Genomic DNA, 13,162 nt, shown 5'->3' with positions numbered 1-13,162 from the left:
CTTTAGCTCTTGCTTTTTTTTTTTCCCCACATCCAAATTTCCAGAAAACCTAATTTATATAATATAAATAAATTTATATTTATTTCTTTCCCTGCCCATAATAGTATTGTTATTTCTGTTCATACTGGTTCACTGAACTTTCTAAAATCATTTTACTAGTTATCAAAATTCCCTGGACCATTTTAATCTATCTTCCTTACATTCTGCCTGTCCAATATTTTTTCCCCTGTGTCTCAGTAACGCTACTCTCTTGGTTCTCTCAATTGTCTGTTTCCTTTCAGATGTTTTCCCATGAGGGTCTCATTCTCTGTTCTTCCCTAGAGTGTTTGTGTTCTCTAGGCATCAGCCCTTGACCCTCCTTCTCTTCTCAACCTCTATACCCCTCCTTGAAAACTTTCATCTACACCCACCACTTCAATCATGAATTAAACATCCATGCAACTTTTACTGCATTATATACATTATTAACATTTGTCATATTTTTCCTGAATTTCAGACTTGGGTATTCAGTAGCCAATACAGTATACCCTGACAACACTGCTGTGAACTGCAAGGGTCTACTTTTACATGGATTTGTTTCAATAGAAGTTTTGAATAAATGATCCACAGTTGGTTGAATCCATGGATGCAGACCTGTGGATACGGAGGACCACTATGGCCCTTGAGCATCAGCAGACACAATCTGAGACCACCACCGGTCCTGGGGCCAGTCCCCTGCGGATACTGAGAGATGACCTTGTGGCATTCTGGTGAAGCCTAACGGACCTTTTCAGAGTAACGTAATGTTTTTCGTGCATAAAATAGAATACAGGTTTGCAGGTGGAACCAATTTAAATATTATCAAAATACTCAAAAGTATGTTTGGAAAAGGAACTTAGCCAACTTTCTCTCTTACGCCACTACTTCTCACTCCTTTATATCCATTTAGTTAGCAAGAGCTGTGGATTGATGTACCCAAGTCTCCTCCTCTCACATCTTTGCCCATGTTGCAATTTATATCATCTTCATTTCTTAGCTGGTGTACTTGCAGTAACCTTTTTCACTAGGTTTACAATCTCTAATCCACCTCTTCAAAAATATTAGGTTATTCTAAACATGCTAATTAGATTATGTCAATTATTTTTACAAATGTTTTTAGATTTTCAAATTGTGCTTGGGTGTCATAGTAAACTCAATATTTTAAGTTTGCAAAGGAAATAGAGTAATCGTTGCTATCTATTGGACACCAATGCAAACTACTAACTCAAGGTAGTTCACAGTTTCAATGTTAGATCACACTCAATTCCTTTCAATGATACCTCTTTACGAAGCTGGGTTTTGGGTTTTGGTTTTTGGCATTCACTGGTTTGCTGCAATACAAATCAAGTATCCCATGAAAATCATTATGGAATAAGAAATGAGAGTGCCAGTATCCCATCTGATTTGTACAGTGCCGAATTGGTGTGCACACTCAGTTAATAATTGCTATCCAACAGAAGAAAATACTCTTTCAGTTTTGTTTTGTTTAAATGAACATTGCTAGGGCATCAATACCTATTAAGTTGTTTGAACCTAACTACTTGATACTGGAACTGTTCAGCTTTTGGGTTTTGTTTTTGTTTTCTTGGCCAAGGGGCATACTAAAAGAATTTCGGATACACTAAGAGCTTCTTGAACTGAGAAAGTTTTAGGACCTGTCACTTACAGGAGAAATTTGCATGAATTTCAAGACCTTTCGTACTCTAGACTCCCATGCCTTTTCTCTTGCCAGTTCTCATGTGAACTTTATCCACAAGTAACACCTATTTTTACTTTCTTAGCACCTCACACTTCCATGTGTTTTCATGTTTATTGTCATAGTTGTTTTTTTTCTTTTTTTTTGTATGTCCAACTGAACATATAATACTCATTTTTCAAGTCTCCAACCCAAACTATAGCTGTAGTACATTTTTAAAGGTCAGGTTTCTTCTCTTTTTTTGTTATTACTTTCACTATAATTTGTATCATATTGTAATTTTTTACACATCCTCCACTTGCCTAGACTTAATGTTCTTGAGACCAGAGACTGTCTCTGTTTAGTACTAATAGGATAGTATAGTGCCAGGCACCTGGTAGCCACTTTGTTTACTCAAGGCTTTTTTTTTTTTCCTCTTTGATCAAATAATATATCCACTAAGGCCAAGTTCTCTTAGTTCAAGAAGACACATTTATCTTTCATGCATTTTTTTCACACCAAACATCAGCATAGGTTCTAGTAGTTCAGTATCTTCACTCATCTTTTTTTGTCCCCAAACAGATAAAAGCCTTAATCAAGAAGCTGTCAGTATAATCCCCATTAAAACCATTATTTGGCTGTTTTGATTGGAGGGCAAATTATAAAATTTAGAACTTTTTTTCCAACACCTTGAAAATGACTACTTGGACCTATGTAACCTTTAAAAGTTTATTAATAGAGGGAAATTAATGCTCTGAAAGAAGGCAATGGTATTGTGTATATGTGACATATGCTAAAGTCTGATCTTGAAGGAAATTCTGTATCTATATAGACTTCAGTTATGTTTTATGAGTGCAGCTACTTATTAGCTATATGTAGAGCAAATATTTAATTTCAAGTTCAACTGACATATTTCAAGGAGCTAATCCATTTTATACAAAAGAAGGAAAATTGAAATACACACCTTGCAGGAGTTAACACATCTGATTTTAGTTTTAACGGGATGTTTCCTATTTTTAGTAAGACCAGAAAAGTCGTATATGAAATTCCATTTCAAGTTCAGGGCCTGTCCCCTGTTTCAATTAAGTCTGCTCTCTCATTTTGATTGAAATATGCTTCTCATCTTCCTATCCTTATTGCCACCAGGGGTCATAACACAACTTGTATAACCAATGATATTAAATAGAATAACTCAATTTTAAGATTTGAAACAGCAGAGCTGCAAATTTTTAAAGTGATAGTAACAACTCAAAAAAAAAAAAGTATCAGAATTTATAGACAATCTATTTAGGAATTGAAGTAGGTTCTAAATAGTAACTTTAAATTATTTTAAAAGTTTGCTAAGAGGATGACTGTCAAAGCTCCAATTCTGACCCTATGTCGTTATCTTTCTTTAGATTACCTAAATTATCCTTCTAGAACTTGGTTCAGGATTTCTAGCTTAGATTCCATGCAGCTCTTAAAACTGAACTTTCCTGCACACTAATTTGAGATACCCATACAAGAATGAACAAGTCACTCAGGAAATTAACCTAGACCACCACCTGGCTTTTAGTGTGACATTGTTTGTTTGTCTTCATGATAAGATAATAAAGTCATTCTCTACTACTGCCATCCTCCTCTAATCCATTCATTCTGCCAATACATAGATCTCCCTAAAATACAAATTTAATCATCTCTTTGCCACTGCTTTACAAATATTTGATGCTAACTTATTTCAGGATATGATCCATAATACTTTGAAGGATAGTATACTTTGACAGAGGCAATGTGGTGTAACACAGTAGTTCCCAAATTATACTGTGTATAACATCTGCCTGGGGTGCTTATTAAATATGCCTTGAGGGATCTCTGGGAGGCTACACTTAAAACTAGTGCACTAAGCGCTTATAACTGATCTTTGGAGATCACTTTAAGAATCTCTGCTGTGTGATTAAAAGCATACACTTTAGAGTCAGTATTTATATTTCTTATAAAATGGGAGTAATAAATACATCTTTAGCTCATAAGAATTGAGTGAGTTTTTAAAAAAACAGCACAGTGCCTACTACACAGCAAATACATTGTAGCTGGTGCTGTTATAAACATAACTGGTAGTAGATTGCTCTAGGGAGCAATCTTTCTATTTTCTGCACTACCTCTATTTGCAGTCTTTTATACCTACTTGGTGATGAATGAATGTTTGCTGAATTAAAGGATCTTGTCAGCTTGGCCAAAATGAGCAGAGGATTCTAAAGCATATAGTTTACCGGGTAAGAAATCAGCTTTGTATTTTTAGTACAAAGAACTTAGATCATGACGATTTTATCTTACCAGGGGAAAAAGGCAAGTACACTCGTAGAAAACATGCAAGCTTCCCTTGGCTCCACAGGGTGTCACTGCTGACTCCTCGTTCCAAGTAGAGCACAGGTGTGAGAATCGTACAGCATTTGAAGGATGGTTCTCAAATCGCCGGTTTCATCAGAATCACATGAAAGGCTAAGACATATTACTGCCTCGAAATTTCTCATTCAGAAGGTCTGGGGTGGGGTTCTAGAATGTTCATTTCAAATTCCCTGGTGAAGATGAAACTCCTGGTCAGGGATCCCACTTAGAGAATCACTGCAACAGAGAAATCCATTCACAGATGCTGCTACTGCTACTGCTGCTGCTGCTGCTATGTCGCTTCAGTCGTGTCCAACCCTGTGCGACCCCATAGATGGCAGCCCACCAGGCTCCGCCATCCCTGGGATTCTCCAGGCAAGAATACTGGAATGGGTTGCCATTTCCTTCTCCAGTGCATGAAAGGGAAAAGTGAAAGTGAAGTTGCTCAGTCGTGTCCGACTCTTAGCGACCCCATGGACTGCAGCCTACCAGGCTCCTCTGTCCATGGGATTTTCCAGGCAAGAGTACTGGAGTGGGGTGCCATTGCCTTCTCCGATTCACAGATGGGGATAGGTTTTTTCATAGGTCTTCTATAGTAATTGAAATACATTGATGTGCTTACAAGTCACCTAGAAATCTTGTTAAAATACAGATTCTCATTCAGCTGGTTTGGGTGGGATATGAGATCCTGCAGGGCTTCCCAGGTGGCTCAGTGGTAAAAAATCTGCCTGCCAATGCAGGAGACTCTGATTTTGTTCAATCCCTGGGTCAGGAAGATCCCCTGGAAGAAGGCATGGCAACCCACTCCAGCATTCTTGCCTGGGGAATCCCATGGACAGGGAAGCCTGGTGGGCTACAGTCCATGGAGTTGCAGAGAGTCAGATACTACTGAGCACGCATGCAAAAAACTGAGATCCTGAATTTCTAAACAGCATCTGGGTGAAACACGTTGTGGGCCTCCCGACAACACTTTGAACACCAAAGTCAATATCACTCCTTGCCTCTCATCATTGATTCCATGTTCATATCACCAAGTCCTTTACTTTTCAAGGAAGTGATGGTATGTGTAAAGTGCATGGCACAGCACCCTGTGCATAGGCAAGCACCTTACATTATGTTAACAATTATTAGGATGAGCTATTTAGCATAGAGGTGAAGAATGTGGGGTTTGGAGAGACTTTGAAATTCCATGTTTGCAACTTACCAGCCATGTGAACTGGGTCATGTTATAGAATGTCACGGAGCCTCAGGTTCCTCACTTGTAAATTAGGGATTATAGTAGTCTTTACTCGACCTAGTTGTTGTAAAATTAAATCAGAAAATAAATATGAGCTTCTTATCACTCTTTGTAAATGGCTATTATTACTAGTAAAACCCAAGAAATAGAGATGACAAAAATAGCTGCCAGAAGTGCTAGGTGAGCTTTTACAATTTGAAAGAAATAGAATCTAACCAGAAAAAAAAACATGTGTTACTCGCGACTGTGACCTACCCACTACTAATGTTTATTGCTCTCAGGTATGTCACCAGGCATACCTGAGAAAGGATTCAGAAAAAAAATAAATAAAAAAAAAGAAAACAGTGAGATGCTTAAAGCCATCTTTTAGACTAGATTTGAAAAAAAAGTTATGAAAATATTAATATCTTTTAAAAAGTTCTCAGTAATCAATTGTATTTTATCTTAGAGGCAAATCTGTCCTAATGTAAATCAAGGCAACTTTATATAAGTGCTCATTCAAGTCAGAGACCATAATTTTTTAATCTACAGAATTTAGCACACAATAGAAGCAAACTAATATTTGTTGAAGAAACAAATGGAGAAACCCTACTGTATTCAAAGGTGTAATCATTTGTCCCTCAGGTTCTCCCATTTTCTATTTTTATTATAAGGGTTCCTTTATTTCTCTCACTGTCCTAGTTTTTAACCATGAATGTCCCACATTCCAGGAAACTCCTCAGTTCAGAGCAAGCCAGAATGATTGGTCTCCCTAAATATGTGAAAGATATATATATATCTTCATACACACACACATACATACATACATACATACATACATACATATGGGCCTCCCAGATGGCACTAGTGGTAAAGAACCCACCTGCTAATGCAGGAAACATGAGACGCAGGTTTGATCCCTGGGTCAGGAAGATCCCCTGGAGGAGGGCATGGCAACTCACTCCAGTATTCTTGCCCAGAGAATCCCATGGACAGAGGAGCATGGCGGGCACAGAGTCAGACACAACTGAAGCGACTTAGCCCGTATATATAGCTATACATGTGGCCCTATTTGCTCCCTTACTCATATCCATGGTTGGGCTTCATTTACTTTCACAGAATTTAGGTGTCCACTTCAACCAATAATACAATGGTCATTTACTAAGAGTCATTATACCACATGCAATATGAGTATATACACTGGAAGAGGTCAAGTGAAAAGGACAGTTTCTGCTGTCAAGAAGTATCCATGGACACTGTCAACTCTTAAGAGCTTTCTCTCCACGCAAATGTTATGCTTTCCTTTTTGCCCAAATCCTTTATTAGTTATCCACTGCTATGTAACAAATTAGGTTACCAGGCTCCAGAGAGTTCTGAAGAAAACTCTCCTGCCTTGTGCTCATACAGAGAAGGGATAACTTTTTTCTCTTTATTTTTTGCTTAACTTTTATGTTCTGAGTGATTATTCTTTCAACTTTTCAGAAAGGTGGATGGGGAACAAAAATCAGCTCCACATGCCTTACCCACACTACAGGGCATCTGCTCAGAGGTACACCTCTCTCCCCCAACACCTGGTTCATCTGCGGAAGCCAAGGCATTCCAGGGTAAAAGCCCTTCTCCTTTCTACACACTCAGCCCCAAAGTCACCCTTACCCCCTCCCCTCTGTAGATATATGAAAAGGAAAAAAAGAAGCAAACCTTGGGATTTGGGTTGGAATTCCCCCAAGTGCTCCCTGATTTTTAAGTTTTATTAGAACAAAGCCAGGCTCATTGTTTACATATTGTCTATGCCTGTGATTAAGCCAAGATGGCAGAGTTCAGTAATTGTGACGGACACCATGTTGTTAGGGGAAGCACACTGAAACCACCCACCCTGTCCAGGCACTCTAGCAACCATTTTCATGAGTTATTTCACAACAGGAGGTCCTAGTAAGGAACATGAAACTAACAAACCACTACCAACCAGAAGAGAAGTTAAAGGAGATTCCACACGTCCTATCACCTCCTAGAATCCGTCTCACTGGCGTCCATCTTGCCTGAGCAATGTGTGCGTCACCAAGAAGGACCCTGAGCCAGAATGATTGATTAGAGACAACCCGGAAAATAATCCCATCACCATAAAACCCAAGACTGGGAGCCACATGACAGAGCAGTCCTCCTGGGTTCCCTTACCCTCCTGCCCTCTTCCCAGGCTCCCCTATCCAATAAAATCTCTTGCTTTTTCAGCACAAGTGTCTCCTGGGACAATTCATTTCCTGGTGTTAGACAAGAGCCCCCTTTTGGGCCCTGGAAGGGGTCCCCTTTCTGAAACAATATGACCCACATTTCCAAAAATATTTACTATTTGGCCCTTCACAGAGAAGGGTTACCCCCCTGATCTGGTAAATAAATGTGGACGCACGAGAAGCATGCCTGTATGAAGTGAAAGTGTTAGTTGCTCAGTCCTGTCCGACTCTGTGACCCCATGGACTGTAGCCTGCCAGGCTCCTCTGTCCATGATTCTCCAGGCAAGAATACTGGAGTGGGTTGGCATTCCCTTCTCCAGGGGATCTTCCCAACCCAGGGATCAAACCCAGATCTCCCACGTTGCAGGCAGATACTTTATAATCTGAGCCACTTGGGAAGCCACATATTTATGCTTCAAAAGAAAACATGCACCTCATCTCTTTTCTGTCACTTTCTTCACATCGCCAGACTGTATTTTATGACTTCTTACCTAATCCTATCTTAAAAGAATGAATAGCAAACTATGTAGAATATTTTAAAATAATCTCAATTAGTGTAGGTCCCAAATAATGCTATCAGCCTGAAAGTAATGTTATCATTCTGTCTTTAATCGGTCAGTACAGAAATGTATCTTATTTCATAAAAATGTTTACCAAAAATTACCTCCTAGACCATCAACTACTGAAGGACAGAGGGGATGTCTTCAGATTCCTCTATAACCCCTTCCCCTGCCCTTCTCCATCTGCCCCTTGTTCAGTGTTCTGCTCAATGAGGTCACTCCATAAATGCTGACTTGTGGCTGGTGATACTAGCATGCCTGTATTTACCTGATTATATTTTGTAAGAAATAATTGTGGCATACAGACAGGTGTGGGATGGGTGCGGGGCAGGCAAAAGGAACAGAGGGAAGCAATGGAAAAAGATGGTTCAAAAAGCATTTGCTAATTTACAACTCCCAGGGCTGCTGAAACCATTTTCAAATTTTGCAGCCTTTGACATTTTTGCAATTTTTCCCTGTCTTTGCTGCTGTTCTAGTATCACAGATAAGAAATCCCTCAAACCTTGCTCTGTTCTGGAATAATGAGATTGGAAAAGATTTTTTTTCTTTTTAACATATTTAAAAAAAGATCTAGCCAAAGCCCAGCAGTTCAACAAATATTACTCATGTTGCAGCAAGAAGAAAAGGAGACTTTTGAATTTTAAAAAAAGTAGAAAAGACAAACACAAGAGGCATTGTTTGCATATCAGAAAAATTAATCTACATAGGAAAGTGTAAGAACCTGCAATTTAGAAAGCGAAGAATTAGGACAGCCCAGCTGAGAATAATTTTGTAGCCGGTTAATTTAATTGCATAAATCATTCCTTTGTTAGCAATAAAGAGATATAATTAAAATGAGATTGCCTCTAGTTTCTATTCTCTAGAAACTAAAGGAATTGATTTTGGGTAAAGCATTCTTCCAAATACTAGATCGGCAAATTGCATTTACCTTTTTAGAAAAGCTAAATTATTTTGCTGTAATATCATGGTGGGTTTAATTAATTATAGATCTGCCATATGATCTTAAAGAAATAATTTATTTAATGTCCTTAGAACAGAAGTTTGCAATCGTGTGTATCCCTTTGGTAGATGGTGTGCAGATTTTTACAAACAGGTCAGAAGTTTAACAGGCAGCTGTCAGGAGGAATTTGAGGCAGTATAATGATTGTTTGGGGTTTTGGTTCACTGTCCTTGTTTAAAAAAAAAAAAACGCCACTGCTTAGTATTACATAATTTAACTGAGCTCATTTAGATTGGCTTTATTCTAAAATTGCTACTGGTAATTATTTGCTGTCTCTGAACCTTTGGGATTTAAAGAGCCTATAATTGTCTATTAAATAGGGGGAAATCAGATCAAAGAGGAATGCAAAAAGTCTCCTACTATAAAGCCCAGGTCTGCTGATCAGTCAATTGAATGTCAGAGAGAATTGCAAGCTGTGACAGAGAAGAGGCTCATTTTTATGGTAATGAATTTGAATTTTTTAAAATGTACTAAACTATACTTGCTTGCTCCAGATTTTTGAAATTCGTTGGCATTACTTGGCAACAGGGATTTACACAGAGGTGGGAGGGGATTCTGCCAGCCTTCAGAGGGCCTGGTTTCAGGGAAAACTGTGCCCTTGCACTAGGCCTGCCTTGAAGTTTTCATACCACATCTTGCCCCACTGAGACTGGTGACCCATTTCACACTTTAATTTCATGTAATGCTGACCTGAGAGCAGTGAGAGAGCTGTCATTTGGAGGGCTACCGGGAAGAGCTTCAGTTGTATTCTTTAAATTTTCTTTTTTAAGTTAGGCTTTTGAACAAGGACATGAGTTTGAGTAAGTTCCGGGAGTTGGTGATGGACAGGGAGGCCTGGCATGCTGCAGTCCATAGGGTCTCAAAGAGTTGGACATGACTGAGCGACTGAACTGTCTTGGAACACGGATGTTCATTATTATTCACAATGTGGTAGGTCACCTTGTAACAGATATGTTGTAAAATGCTTCATTTTTGTACTAGATAAAATGTTTGGTTTTGCTGTTGGAGGCTTACATTATTGACCTGTTAGAACAAGAAGTTTGTGGATTTTGTTTTAATCACTAAGTCATATCTGACTCTTTGCAAACCCATGGACTGTAGCCTACCAGGTTCCTCTGTCCGGGTGATTTCCCAGGCAAGAATACTAGAGTGAGTTGTCATTTCCTTCTCCAGGGGATCTTCTCAACCCAGGGATGGAACCTGCTTTTCCTGTATTGGCATATGGATTCTTTATCACTGAGCCACCAGGGAAGTCCAAGAACAAGCAGTGCATACCACTATTTATCTGGATTCCAATGGCTCATGAGCAGGCAGCCAGAGGAGAAATATAGCCCAGGACTCAGGAGAAACAAACTTTTCCTGCCTGATTTCCACTGCTCAGTGAAGATCTCTTACCAAAGGAGTTGGACAGTGAGGAACACTGTTCTGACACTTCTTAACTCCACATTCAGCCCATAGGGCAGTACAGATGATCTGAGCTCTCTCTGTTCAAAAAGTTGCAGAAGATTCCTCTCTCTACTGGGCAGTCTCTACTAGGGACATGTTCTATCCTAAATGCTTTGTGGACTTTCCACCTAATGCCGTAACTTTCAGTCTCACATTTATTCTCTTAGCTTACTGCCTGATATCATGAAGACTGGCTGGTCCCTTGTCAAGCTTTTCTATGTGCTCAAAGCTGGCATTATCTCCTTCTCTTTGTGACTAAGACCATTGACTTGAGTGGGCTATTAGTGCAACAATAAATAAAACATAATGTTGAGGTTAATCAACAGATGTCCTGATTTATTTGGAAAGTCTGGACTGAAAATTCATGTGAAGGGCATATTTTAGTGTTAAAATGATGGCATCAAACAGAATTGTTATCCAGTTTAAATAATATTCAGTGTTAGGACTAAAAACAGCTGTTTACCCTCAAGTAGTTTCAATTTATCACCTGATTCTGGTTAATCTCAGTTCATTAATCTCAACTTTAGTCCTGCTTCTATATATTGTCCCCCAGACAAATGGGGATTCTGACTTGCTCCACCAATAATGTAGTTTTGGTTATACTTTGTCTTCAGTAAGTTTATTCATGATTGGTACAGATGATGTTGCTAATTTGTTGAGTATATCAAGGGATATCCCAAGACGTAAAGCCTAGTCCCGTGTACTTCAAATGTAATGCCTGTCCTAAAAATAAATCTAAAAGTACATATTAGTGTCACCAGGTGTAATAAGAATACTTAGATATCTTGAGCCATATGCTTCTTGGATACCATGACATTCATCCTCAAAACATTCAGTAGTCACAGGTCATGAACTAGATTACAGATGGGGGACTTTTAGGTCATAGCAGCTTAATATCACACATTTAGCTCAGGAAAAGAAGCAAATGACCAGCAGTTCCTAGTAGCGGTCTCTGGCTTTCCTACCCTAAAACTTAGACACCATTCACTCAGTTGACCTGTACCAGGTAGTAGTGAACTGATATTACCGAAGCTATTTTGCATCAGTACCATATAAAGCTCTCATTACTGTAGTGTTTGAAAATAGATTCATAATACCCACCAGTATTTTATGAACTGTAAGGAGTTTTAAGGGCTTTATTTTTTCAAGTACTGATAAAGATTAAAATTACATGATATAACCTGTCCCAAGGTTAGGTGTTTGGCCTGAAACCTTGGACTAAGCTCATCAGCTCCTCTCCATAGTGTTCTAGACTATTACATCAGCTATCTCTTCCAAGTCCTGTAACTCCTTTACCTACCTCATCATGTCTTATTATCATTTCTTTGTATGAATAACTTCATCATCATCTGTGAGTTCTTGGGCTCATTCACCGTTTAATCTCCAATATCCAGTACAGTGCCTGGCACAGAGACAACCAGTTACTGTTTATTGTCATTGTTAACCAATTAGGGAGTGGGACACTCCACATCCCTGGCTTCCAGAGCATCCTATTCATATCCTTGGATAACTATACACAGTTATTATCAAGAGGTATGTTGAATGCATTATACCATGCTTAGCACAGGCCCTTTCTCATGCTGGGTGTTTAACAAATTTTGCAGAATGACAGTCATCCTGCACTATGACAGGCCTTTTAACAGCCACCAGGAGATGTGGCTCCCATCAGGAAGCTTCCATAAGCCTCTTAACCTTATCCTTCAGAATGTATTCAGAATGAAAACCACAATCACAGAAAACTAATCAAACTGATCACATGGACGGCAGTCTTCTCTAACTTAATGAAACTATGAGCCATGCCATGTACAGCCACCCAAGACAGATGGGTCATGATGGAGGGTTCTGATAAAACGTGATCCACTGGAGAAGGGAATGGCAACCACTTCAGTATCCTTGCCTTGAGAACCCCATGAACACCATGAAGAGGCAAAAAGATATGACACTGAAAGATGAAATTCCCAGGTTGGCAGGTGCCCAATATGCTACTAGAGAAGAGTGGAGAAATAACTCCAGAAAGAAGGAAAAGATGGAGCCAAAGTGAAAACAATGCCCAGTTGTGGATGTGACTGGTGATGGAAGAAAAGTCCAGTGCTATAAAGAACAATATTGCATAGGAAACTGGAGTGTCAGGTCCATGAATCAAGGTAAATTAGAACTGGTTAAACAGGAGATGGCAAGAGTGAACGTTGACATTCTAGGAATCAGCGAACTAAGATGGACTGGAATGGATGAATTTAACTCAGATACCATTATATCTACTACTGTGGGCAGGAATCCCTTAGAAGAAGATGAATAACCTACATAGTCAAAAAAAGAGTCAAAAATGGAGTACCTGGGTGCAATCTCAAAAATGGCAGTATGATCTCTGTTCATTTCCAAGGCAAAGCATTCAATATCACAGTAATCAAAGTCTATGCCCCAACCAGTAATGCTGAAGAAGGTGAAGTTGAACAGTTCTGTGAAGACCTACAAGACCTTCTAGAACTAACATCCAAAAAGGCTGTCCTTTTCATCATAGGGGCTGGAATGCAAAAGTAGGAAGCCAAGAGATACCTGGAGTAACAGGCAAATTTGGCCTTGGAGTACAAAATTAAACAGGGCAAAGGCTAACAGAGTTTTGCCAAGAGAAGGCACTGGTCGTAGCAAACACCCTTTTCC

This window comes from Giraffa tippelskirchi, chromosome 5 (assembly GCF_054371585.1).
Source record: "Giraffa tippelskirchi isolate mGirTip1 chromosome 5, T2T-mGirTip1v1.2.pri, whole genome shotgun sequence".
Taxonomy (NCBI): domain Eukaryota; kingdom Metazoa; phylum Chordata; class Mammalia; order Artiodactyla; family Giraffidae; genus Giraffa; species Giraffa tippelskirchi.
This window is presented reverse-complemented; position numbering follows the sequence as displayed.